This window comes from Pseudopipra pipra, chromosome W (genome assembly GCF_036250125.1).
Source record: "Pseudopipra pipra isolate bDixPip1 chromosome W, bDixPip1.hap1, whole genome shotgun sequence".
In the NCBI taxonomy this organism is placed as follows: Eukaryota; Metazoa; Chordata; class Aves; order Passeriformes; family Pipridae; genus Pseudopipra; species Pseudopipra pipra.
The window spans coordinates 50,286,347-50,296,959 of NC_087580.1; positions in this window are offsets into that span (position 1 = coordinate 50,286,347).

Sequence of the window (10,613 nt, forward strand, 5' to 3'; positions counted from 1 at the left end):
TATCTCTTCCCTGATGACCTGAGGTATCATGGGCCCATCAAGCCAGAAATAACTCTCCCTTGTGTTGCCAGTCCAGATCCACCTGACACCCTTTAATCTTGGCAGCTCAATACACTTGTCCGTTGTTGTGATGTTCTTCAGTAGCCTGACTCTTGGGTATGTGTGCATCTACATGATTGACTTTGGCAGCCAACTTCTCTACTCGGGCAGCGATGTCTTGCCACAATTCAGCAGCCCAGATGGGTTTCCCTCTGTGCTGCCAATTGATCTTTTTCCATTGATCCAGCCACCCCCACAGAGTGTTTACTACCAGACTTCAGCAGGTGTGGATGGGGAGACTGACTGGGTTAGCTCGAGGGGTTCCTGGCTTGTAGTCCCAAAGTAATGCTGTATGCTTCTAGCAAGAGACTCACTTTGTGGAAAGGTCATCTGCTTCAGACACTGTTGGGAGCAAAGGGTTAAAAGCGGAAGAATGGGGAGGAGGATGGTAGATTTGCTCAAGTGACCTTGCAGGTGGGAATGCTAAGGCCTGGAGAATAACAGCGTGGGAAACTCCATATATTATGCCTACTGCTGTTTATCCTCTGACTGTTTTGAGAAGTAGAATCTCTCTGTAGAGATAATGTAGGTGTTTGGAGAGACTTGGAGGCATTTTCACAGACATGCTTGAGCTCCCTGTTTTGGGAGAGAGAAGATCAAAGCTCAGAGATCATAAAAAGCGCAGGAGACTTCACAGCATGGTGGTAAACTACAGGTGCGCGGGCCCTTGATAAATTGGTGCAAACAGCAGGCCTGCCACCCGCTAGCATGGACTGAGCCTAACGGTGCCTGCATTCCCGCTTGTGTACCTCTGCCTAGGTATTGCTTTGGGATCATCTGGTTAGCAAGGTAATAAAATAAATTTACTCTTTGCATTTCAGCTGTGGTTTTGTGGTTGTTTTGGCTGCCTGCCTGTGTTGACTCACCCAGACATGACACCAGGTACAAAGAGAAAGGCCTGAAAGAGAAGGGAGTATTGCAGCATTAAGAACTGCAGCATTCCCTTGCCATGGTCTGACAAGGAAGTTCACTCTCTATGCTCTGTGCAGAGACCCCAGCTCTGCCCCCAGCTTCTGCCCTCCCATTTGCCATCACAGTACCAGGCTTTGGCTTGGTGTCAGCTCTTCTGTGCCCTGGGGAGTCCTGCAGAGCTACAGCCCATGGTCTCTCAGAGCAGACATGGGGGGAAGCTCTTCATACACATTGGAGCATGCTAGCAGTTGCTGAGCTAAATTGTCCACACAGTTTGAGACACAGGTGTCCTGGTCTTGGCTGGGATAGAGTTCGTTTCTTCTCAGTAGCTGGTACAGTGCTGTGTTTTGGATTCAGTATGAGAATAATGTTGATAACACACTGATGTTTTGGTTGTTGCTGAGCAGTGCTTACCCTGAGTCAAGGGCTTTTCAGTGTCTCATGTTCTGCCAGTGAGGAGCTGCACAAGAAGCTGGGAGGGAGCACAGCTGGGACAGCTGACCCGAACTGGCCAAAGGGATATTCCACACCATAGAACATCATGCCCAGTATATAAACTGGGAGAGGTATTCAGGAGGTGAGCTGATCTAGGTTTGGTGACAGGGTTTGGCATTGGTCAACAGGTGGTGAGCAATTGTATTGTGCATCATTTCTTTTTCTTGGGTTTTATCTCTCTTTTTTAAATTTACTATTATTATTATTATATTTTACTTTGTTTCAATTATAAAACTGTTCTTATGTGTTATGACCCATCCCAGGAAAAGGGGAGGGGGGTGTATCAATAATTCCCTTGAGGTGGATTAGAGTGAAACGACACTGAATAATTGGTGTCTGAAAACATATACTGGCAAGGTTTATTTTAACAATTCTGTATCAACAGCTATGCTAGCATTTTGGATGTTGTCATTTAACAATGTGACATAGGGATAACCTTTGGGGGGGGAGAAAATGCATAAGGGACAGAAAGACAGGATAAGAGTAAGGGAGAGTAAGGAAAAAGAAAGGATGAGAGTGAAAAAGAAACATATATAGTCACCGCCCATGGGATCCAGCGATGCAGCTTGGCAATCTTGAGAGCAGTGGTCTTGACTTGCAGGCGGTGGGGGAGAAGGAAAAACCCAAAACCCCAAAGTCACTAGTCAGTTTATATACCCTCAGCATGCTTTTACGCCTTCCCTGAGGCAGGGAGTTGTTTTCTTCTTGCCTTTTCAGGGCTTCACACTTTCAGCACTGGAGGGAGGGAGGGACCCGGTTGCTCATCAGAGGTATAATGCAAGTCAAAAGCCTACAAAAGTCTCCTAGAATGCATAAATCATTAACCATTTCAGTCTCTGACATTATGTCAACCAAAAAGTTTTACTTTTGATTCTCATCCCTGTTCCAGCGGGGTGGGGAGGAGGTGGGGGTGAGTGAGTGAGTGGCTGTGTAAGAGTAAAGACCCTTCTGAAAGATTTATTGCAAGGAGATCAGGGCTTGTTTCGCTTAGGAAGACTTTCCTGACTGGAAGAGGCATCTTTCCCAGAGACAGTTTTAGATGTTTTCACTTCCTGCATTCCAGAGAAACTCTCCCTGGTATTGATTCAAAGAAACCTTTGAACAATCTGAAAAGCACTTTTATTACGGTCAGGGAATGCAAAGGGGCAGGTGTTCTCCCCAGTGCACTCCGCCGAGCCAAGAAATACCATAGCCTTTTATACAGTTTGAAAGTAGCAAGTTCAAAATTATCTTTACACACACTCTTTTTGCAGTCTGCCTTATCTAAATAGACACTTAGTTTTACCTCCTATTCTTACCATTATAGAGTAGTTACATAAAGTTTTATCACTTCAAACAGTTACAGGTTATACACCCCTCTCTACGTGCCAAAAAGCCTTCCCTATTCTCTAAGCTTTTTATCTCAATTGCCCACAGTTTGGTCAGAGACTTTTAAGCAGTTTTACATTTTGCAAAGTCACACCTTCATAGCTAAATATCTAATATTTTATTTCATTTTCTATTTCAGTATTTCAATTCCCCCCTTTTCTTTTAACTAATGCAAATTCTTTTGCATCACTTTTTGTACAGTCCAGAGCACGTGTACTTGTTGTGCTATAGTTCTTATTTTCCACCACATCCATAGATTGATGATTGTAAGGAGGAGAGTTGCCAGCATCAAAACCAAGATTGGGTGAATCAGGAAGTTAAATAACTGAGCTGCCGTGGGTGAATGTCTATTGGTTAATCCCAAAAACATGCTACACCAATGATGTTCTCCAGTCTTTGTCACTTCTGTAATGATGTTTTTTATCTCTGTTGTGTCGTGTTTCACTTGCCACAGCACGCGACGTGAAGTAGCATTTACCTTTTCCATCATTTGTTCAATATCCAGATGATAGAGCATTTTCTGGAGGATATTAATGTCCATGCCTATTTGTAGTTTAGGCACTTCATGATATAACATATATCTATCCGAGATCAATTGCATGGTGGTCACAGGAGCAGTGTATTTAAAGTCACATCCTATTATTTTAGTAAAATTGCAAACACAGAAGTTAGTACCATTAGTTAACTCTTTACAATTATCAATCGTTATATTTGTGCAAGGTGTCCTGATGCAGGCACATCCCTTACCCACATAATACACTTGGGACTGTGCCTGTGTATTTGGGAACATTTTAAATGTACACACACTGTCTTCTGTATCTAAACATAAATCCTCCTTTTCTATTACAGCATTTTCACACACATATCCTAGTTGTTCCCTAGGTATACAGGCCTTTGTGTTGACAGTTTGCCACCTCCCCATGTCCTTGTCATAACTTGCCCAGACATTATGCCCTATAGGTCTAACTACAATGTCCCGGTGTATTGCTCCTAATGCTAAGACAGAAAATATGGTCTGCTCTTTTGCCTCACGGATGGTAAGAACATATGCCTCTCTCTGCTCCTGCTCTGTGTTATATGTGAAGTTCACTAACTGCCACCATGCCTGATGTTCTTTTTCAAATTTGCTTGTGGTGTCTTGTCTGGATATGATCTCTCTTATTTCTTGAGGTAAAATTCCTGAGGTTCCTTCTCTTATAATTCCTGCTGATACAGATTTTATCCATTGCTGAGTTTGGATACACTGTATTGCTACTGAAACATCTTGTTGTAATTTTTCAAAGACATTAGTTACAACCTGAAAGTCTTTAGATGTGTGTTCAGTTAACAAGATCATCAAATCTGTAGTAAGAGATTCTGTTTCAGCTATAGTCATTAATGATGATCTGAGTGGTACCTCCAGCTTTCCCAAATCAGAGGTTACAGTGCTGAGCTTATTAATTAACATTTCTTGATCTATTGAATTTAATACTCCTAGTCCTGATCCAAACCACCCCATTAGATCTCTCTGGGCTCTTTCATGATGGGATCTAGTTTTTAACCAAGCATTCCATCCTTTAAGACTTTGGAGAATGAAGGGTTGACAATCCTCTTTTATAGAGGATATGTTTGTTTGTATTTTTACTTGGACCTTTTTCAGAGAATATGTAGGGTCCAAGAGTAACTTCTGCTCATTAGATTGCCTAATTACATAAGGTCCTACAAGGGAAAGATTGTGATTTCTTTTTGTACATTCTGAGAGCGTATCTGGTGAAGGAGCAGGAGTCTGTGATGTTGCTGTTGTTGTGGTGTCTATTATAAATTTCTTTGATAGTGCTTTGTCTCCTTTCAGAGTAGCCCAAAGACATATTACAGAAATTGGTGTATCTATGGTAAAATTGTGCCAGCATTGGTCGGACATACAGATGGACTTACCAATCAGGTTTCCTTTTATAGGTTCTCTTACAGTGATTTGTGTTTGGGATATTCGTTTCTCATTGTCAGGTATGTTAATTCCTCTACATCCTATCTGTGTTTTCCCACTTATTCCAGTTAAGGTACTAAGCCCATTTCTTTTTTCCCAATCAAAACATGGTCTATTTTCGTGCATGACCACAGTGGCCAGGTTTAAATTGGAAATGTCTTTTCCGGACATACCAGTATATCCAATATAAGCCCTAGACCATGGCCAGTCTAAGGTAATGGCTTGAGCCAGAGTTATTATACTTATCAGAGTTCCAGCGGCTAGTGTCGAGTAAACCTGAGGGTGGTTGGTCCTACAAGTTCTGACGTCCATGTTTCTCGAGGTGCCTTCTTCACTCGTGAATAATGAATCCAGGTGGGCTGTTCTTTAATTTTGATTGCTGTGTAGGTTGTCAGAAGCACCTGGTATGGTCCTTCCACTTCTCCTCTAATGGTTGGCCTGAAAAAGTTTTAACATATACCCATTCCCCAGGGGAAATGTTATGTAAAGGCTGGTCTATTCCTCTTGAGCGAGTACTCATTACTTGTTTGTTAATTTTTGACAATTGTTTACTTAATGAGATCAAGTATTCTCGTACATATCCTTCTCCAACTTGTATGAGATCTTCTCCTTGATAATAATTCCCATAGGGTCTTCCATATAACATTTCAAAAGGGCTCAGCCCTTCTTTAGTTTTAGGTTTGACCCTTATTTGCAATAAGGCCAGAGGTAAAGCTTGGTACCAATGTAGGTTTACTTCTTGACAGATTTTTGCCAATTGTTGTTTTATCAAATGATTCATTTTCTCCACCTGACCACTTGCCTGTGGTCAATATGGAGTGTGTAAATGCCAATTAATTTGCAGGATGCTGCTAATTCTTTGTATTATGCTAGCTACAAAATGTGGTCCTCTGTCCGAGGAGATGATGTCAGGTACTCCAAACCTGGGGATAATGTCATTAAGTAGTACCTTGACAACTTCTCGAGCCTTATTGCTTCAGGTCGGGAAAGCCTCTGGCCAATTTGAGAAAGTATCTGTCAAAACCAACAGGTATCTGTAACCTCCTTTCCTAGGCAACTCAGAGAAATCTATCTGCCAGTGTTGCCCTGGAAGATTACCTTTGCCAATTGTCCCTATCTCGATTTTATTGGTTGTGTGAGGATTATTTTGAAGGCAGGTCTTGCACTGTTTAGTAACCTGGATTATTGTAGTGTATAAATTTCATCCTATAATTTGTCTCCTTAGATATTTGTGTAGTGCATCTGCCCCCCAATGAGTTTTGTTATGTTCTGCCTGTACAACTTTCCATAGTACTCTTTCAGGTACCACTATTTGTCCTGTTTCTAAGTAGTACATGTTACCTTTGCGTTGAGCTTGCTGATCTTTTATTAATTTTAAGTCCTCCTTTGAATATGATACATTAGGGCTTACTTCTATGATTTTGCCATCAGGGATTAGGGAGGCAAGTTCTACCTGGCCATTTTCTGCTGCCTTTTTCGCCTCTCGATCTGCCAATCGATTGCCTTTTTCTTGATGTCCTAGTTAGAACAGCTGGGACCGATTCATCACTGGATGGGTGTAGCCCAAAACTGTGTATTCTATGGCCCTCCATGCCATTTTCCCAGAAACTGTTGTCGGGGGGGGGTGTGTTCCTGTCCTCATACCCTTTTATGGAATTCCCCGCTCTGAGCATCCTCATACCCTTTTATGGAATTCCCCGCTCTGAGGGAACGAACTGAGCATCCTTTTATGGAATTCCCCGCTCTGAGGGAACGACTGACCATTCCTGCCTGAACTGGAGAATATATAAACCTGGAGTTTCAGAACCTTTCCACCACTCATGGGATCCAGAGGAAGACCACAGCTCACCGCTCTCAACCAGACTGAGACCACCACCCTCAACTGGACTGCAATCACCACTTTTGACCAGACTGCAACAGCTCTCCCACCAGCAGGTTTTTCCCCTCTCCCTTTACTGTGGACTCAAGGGGGGGCCCAAGGAACACCACTTTGTTCATGCCCCAGGGTGCTGGGTTATACATTTGGGTTTTGTGGGTTAAAACCAATTGTTTGTTTGTATAATTGTACTTACTGTATTATTTTAATAAATTGTTATTCTGACTTATAATCTCTCCCTTGAGTTGAGTTCATTTCCCCTGCTGGTTAACTTTTAAACCAGCACACTTGGTCTGTATTCCCTTTTTGATGTCCTCTACAATGCATAATAGCAAGCTTTTTCGGTAACTGGACAGCTTCAAGTAATTTTAAGATTTCTTCTGCGTGCTTTATCTGTTTTCCTTGTGATGTGAGTAACCCTCTTTCTTTCCACACTGCTCCATGAGCATGAACTACCCCAAAGGCATACTTTGAGTCCGTCCAAATATTAATGTCTTTTCCTTCTCCTAGTTGCAATGCTCTGGTAAGGGCTATTATTTCTGCTTTTTGTGCAGAGGTGCCAGCAGGGAGTGCTTGTGCTTCAATGACATGATCTGTGGTTGTTATCGCATAACCAGCTTTGCGGATTCCATCTTTCATATAGCTGCTTCCGTCGGTGAACCACATTTCTGCCTCGGGCAGTGGTGTATCTTTCAAGTCCGGTCGGCAGGAATATGTCGCTTCAATTGTTTCAATACAATCATGGTACACCGGTTCCTCTGTGGTTGTTGAACTTGCTAAGAATGTTGCTGGATTTACGATATTAGTGGTGATGATTTCAACGTCATCTTGTTCTACTAGAGTGGCCTGGTATTTGAGAAACCTGGAGGGCGAAAGCCAGTGACTGCCTTTCTGTTCGAGCACTGCTGAAACCACGTGTGACACTAGAACAGTCATTTTCTGTCCCATTGTGAACTTTCGGGCTTCTTGTATGTTCAGTACTACTGCAGCTATGGCCCTCAGACATCCTGGCCATCCTTTGCTCACTTCATCTAACTGTTTAGAGAAGTATGCCACTGCTCGGCGATATTGTCCGACCTGCTGGGCCAGGACCCCCAGTGCAATTCCCTGCCTTTCATGCAAAAAGAGCAAAAAAGGCTTAGTTACATCTGGGAGGCCCAGTGCAGGTGCCTGCATCAGTTCCTTCTTAAGCCGATGGAAGGCTTGCTTAGCTTCTCCAGTCCATGTTAATTGTTGATCTCCATCTTGTAGAATCTGGTATAGAGGTTTGACTATTAGTCCATATTTGTAGATCCAAAACCTACACCAGCCAGACATTCCCAAAAATGTGCGAAGTTCTTTCGGAGCAAAGGTATTTTACAGATTTATTCTGGGGCAAAGGTATTTTACAGATGGCTTCTTTTCTTTCTGGCCCAAGTCGACGTTGTCCTCCTGAGATTTCATATCCTAGATAAGTAACTTCTTTCTTGACAATCTGGGCTTTGTTTTTAGATACTTTATATCCTTTCAGCCCCAGAAAGTTTAATAAGCTCACAGTCCAGCTTTCACATTCCTCCTGTGTACTGGTTGCAATTAATAAATCGTCTACATACTGTAAGAGGACTCCACTGTCTGAAGGTGCAGTCCATTCTTCAAGATCTTTGGCAAGCTGGTCTCCAAAAAGGGTTGGACTGTTCTTATATCCTTGTGGAAGAACAGTCCATGTGAGCTGTGATCGTCTTCCTGTATCCGGGTTTTCCCATTCAAAGGCAAAAAATTTTTGACTTTTAGGGTCCAAAGGCAAGCAGAAAAAGGCATCTTTTAAATCTAAAACAGAAAACCAGACATATTCATTTTTTAGTTTAGTTAGAAGTGTATATGGGTTAGCTACCACTGGGTGGAGCTCTTCAACAATTTTATTAATAGCCCTGAGGTCCTGAACTAGCTGATAGCTCTTGCCATCTGGTTTACGGATTGGCAAAATAGGTGTGTTAAATTCTGATAAAATTGTCAATTATTTCTTTAATTCCTTTTCTATCTTCTAGTTTGAGAGGATATTGTTTAATTCTTACCGGCCATGTCCCAGGTTTTAATCTTACTGTTACAGGTTGAGCGTGTCTGGCCCTTCCTGGGGTCCCGTCAGCCCAAACCCCAGGGTAGATTTGGTCATAGATTGCTGGTGGTACTTCTCCCGATATCTGTGGCTGGATTAGAGCAAGACTTAAAATTTCAATTAATTCATTTTCTTTTACTTTAATTTGCATTGTTGAACCTAATTTCTGCATTCAATTTTTCTAATAGATCCCTTCCCAAAAGTGATTTAGGTGCATGAGGCATATAAAGGAATTTATGTATACCTAAAGTCCTACCTAATTTAAAACTTAGTGGTTTCATAAAAGATACTTTTTCAACTTGACCAGTGGCTCCTATCACATTCAAAGATACATAGTCCACAATGCTTAATTCCTGATTTAACACAGAGAATGTTGCTCCAGTATCTACTAAAAATTCTATTTTATGTTTATTTTTCCCCAGTTCCATTATAACCAAGGGATCCCTGGGGGCAAACCCCTCAGTCCCCATTAATCCTGGTCCAATTCTGCCATTAAAATAGGTTTTTGCTTCCTTTGAGGGCATTCTCTTTTCCAATGTCCTTCTTCTTTACAAATTGCACATTGGTTTGGTCTCAACTTCTGATGGTCACTACTTCCAGGGTGCCGTCCAGGTCTCCTAGAGTGATGGTCTCTTTTATCCAGGGCGGCGATGGTTGCCTTTGTGATAGTTTCACCTAATTTCTGTCTTTCTACCCCTTCCCGGTTCCTGTATACCCGCCACGCTTCTTCAATTAATTTTTCGATATTTCTCTGATCTTCAGCTTTTAATTTTTGTTGTTTGCGCCTGATGTCATCTGAAGATTGACCCCAAAACAGTGAAATTAGCTGCTGTTGGCCCTGGTCCCCTGATAGGTCTAAGGTGGTGTAAGTTCGCATTGCTTCCTTTAATCGATCTATAAATTCAGTAGGGGTTTCTCCAGTGTTTTGTTTTACTGCATAAAGAGAACCCCAGTTTACTGCTTTGGGAACTGCATTTTCTATTCCGTAAGCCACCCAACCCCGGTATCCCTGGAGAATTTGATAATGGTCAGGTTCGTTATAGTCCCAACCTGGTTTATCTCGTGGGAAATAGAAATTCAAATCATCTCCAGCTGCTAACTTGGTTTGTGCATATGTCCTTGCTGCTTTTAAAACTAACTCTTTATCAGTTTCTGTCAAAGCATCCAACATTAAGTCCACATCTTCCCAGTCTGGATCTACAGCTTTAACATATGCTTTAAATTTCTTTGCTACCCCAACTGGGTCGTCTCTATATTTACGAGCAATATTCTTCCAATTTTCTAAATCTCCCATAGAGAAATTAAGTTTTATAGGCCCCTGCGGTCCTGCAGCCTCTCTTAAAGGGGCTTGTATAGTCCGCCTGGCTTCTGTGTGTGGGGAGACAGATTTTGCTCTCATTTTACTGCGTGTCCACCTGCTCAGGGGAGATAAGGATGGGGAGTAGGAAATTTCCCTTCTTCCCCTTTCTCCGTCCCTGTCCCTCCCCTGCTGTCTTGGAGATGCGGACAATTCACTGTTCGGTCCTGAGGGGGGAGCAGAAGCCCCTCCTTCGGCTATTTCATTTGCCCTTTCTCCAAAGGGACTTACATAATCCTCAATTCCACTTTCCATTTCCCTGTTGGTATATTTCAAACACCTCTGTCCTATTGAACAGGCTGAACAACACCTTTTGAGCTCTCCTATACCTTGTTTTAAATTTTCCTTTTCTAATGTTAGAACAAACGGGTCTCGTGGGGCTAAATTAATGCCACACTCTCTCTGCCATTCTGGGTGTTCCCTCAAGCAAAAGAACATGTCAGCATAAACG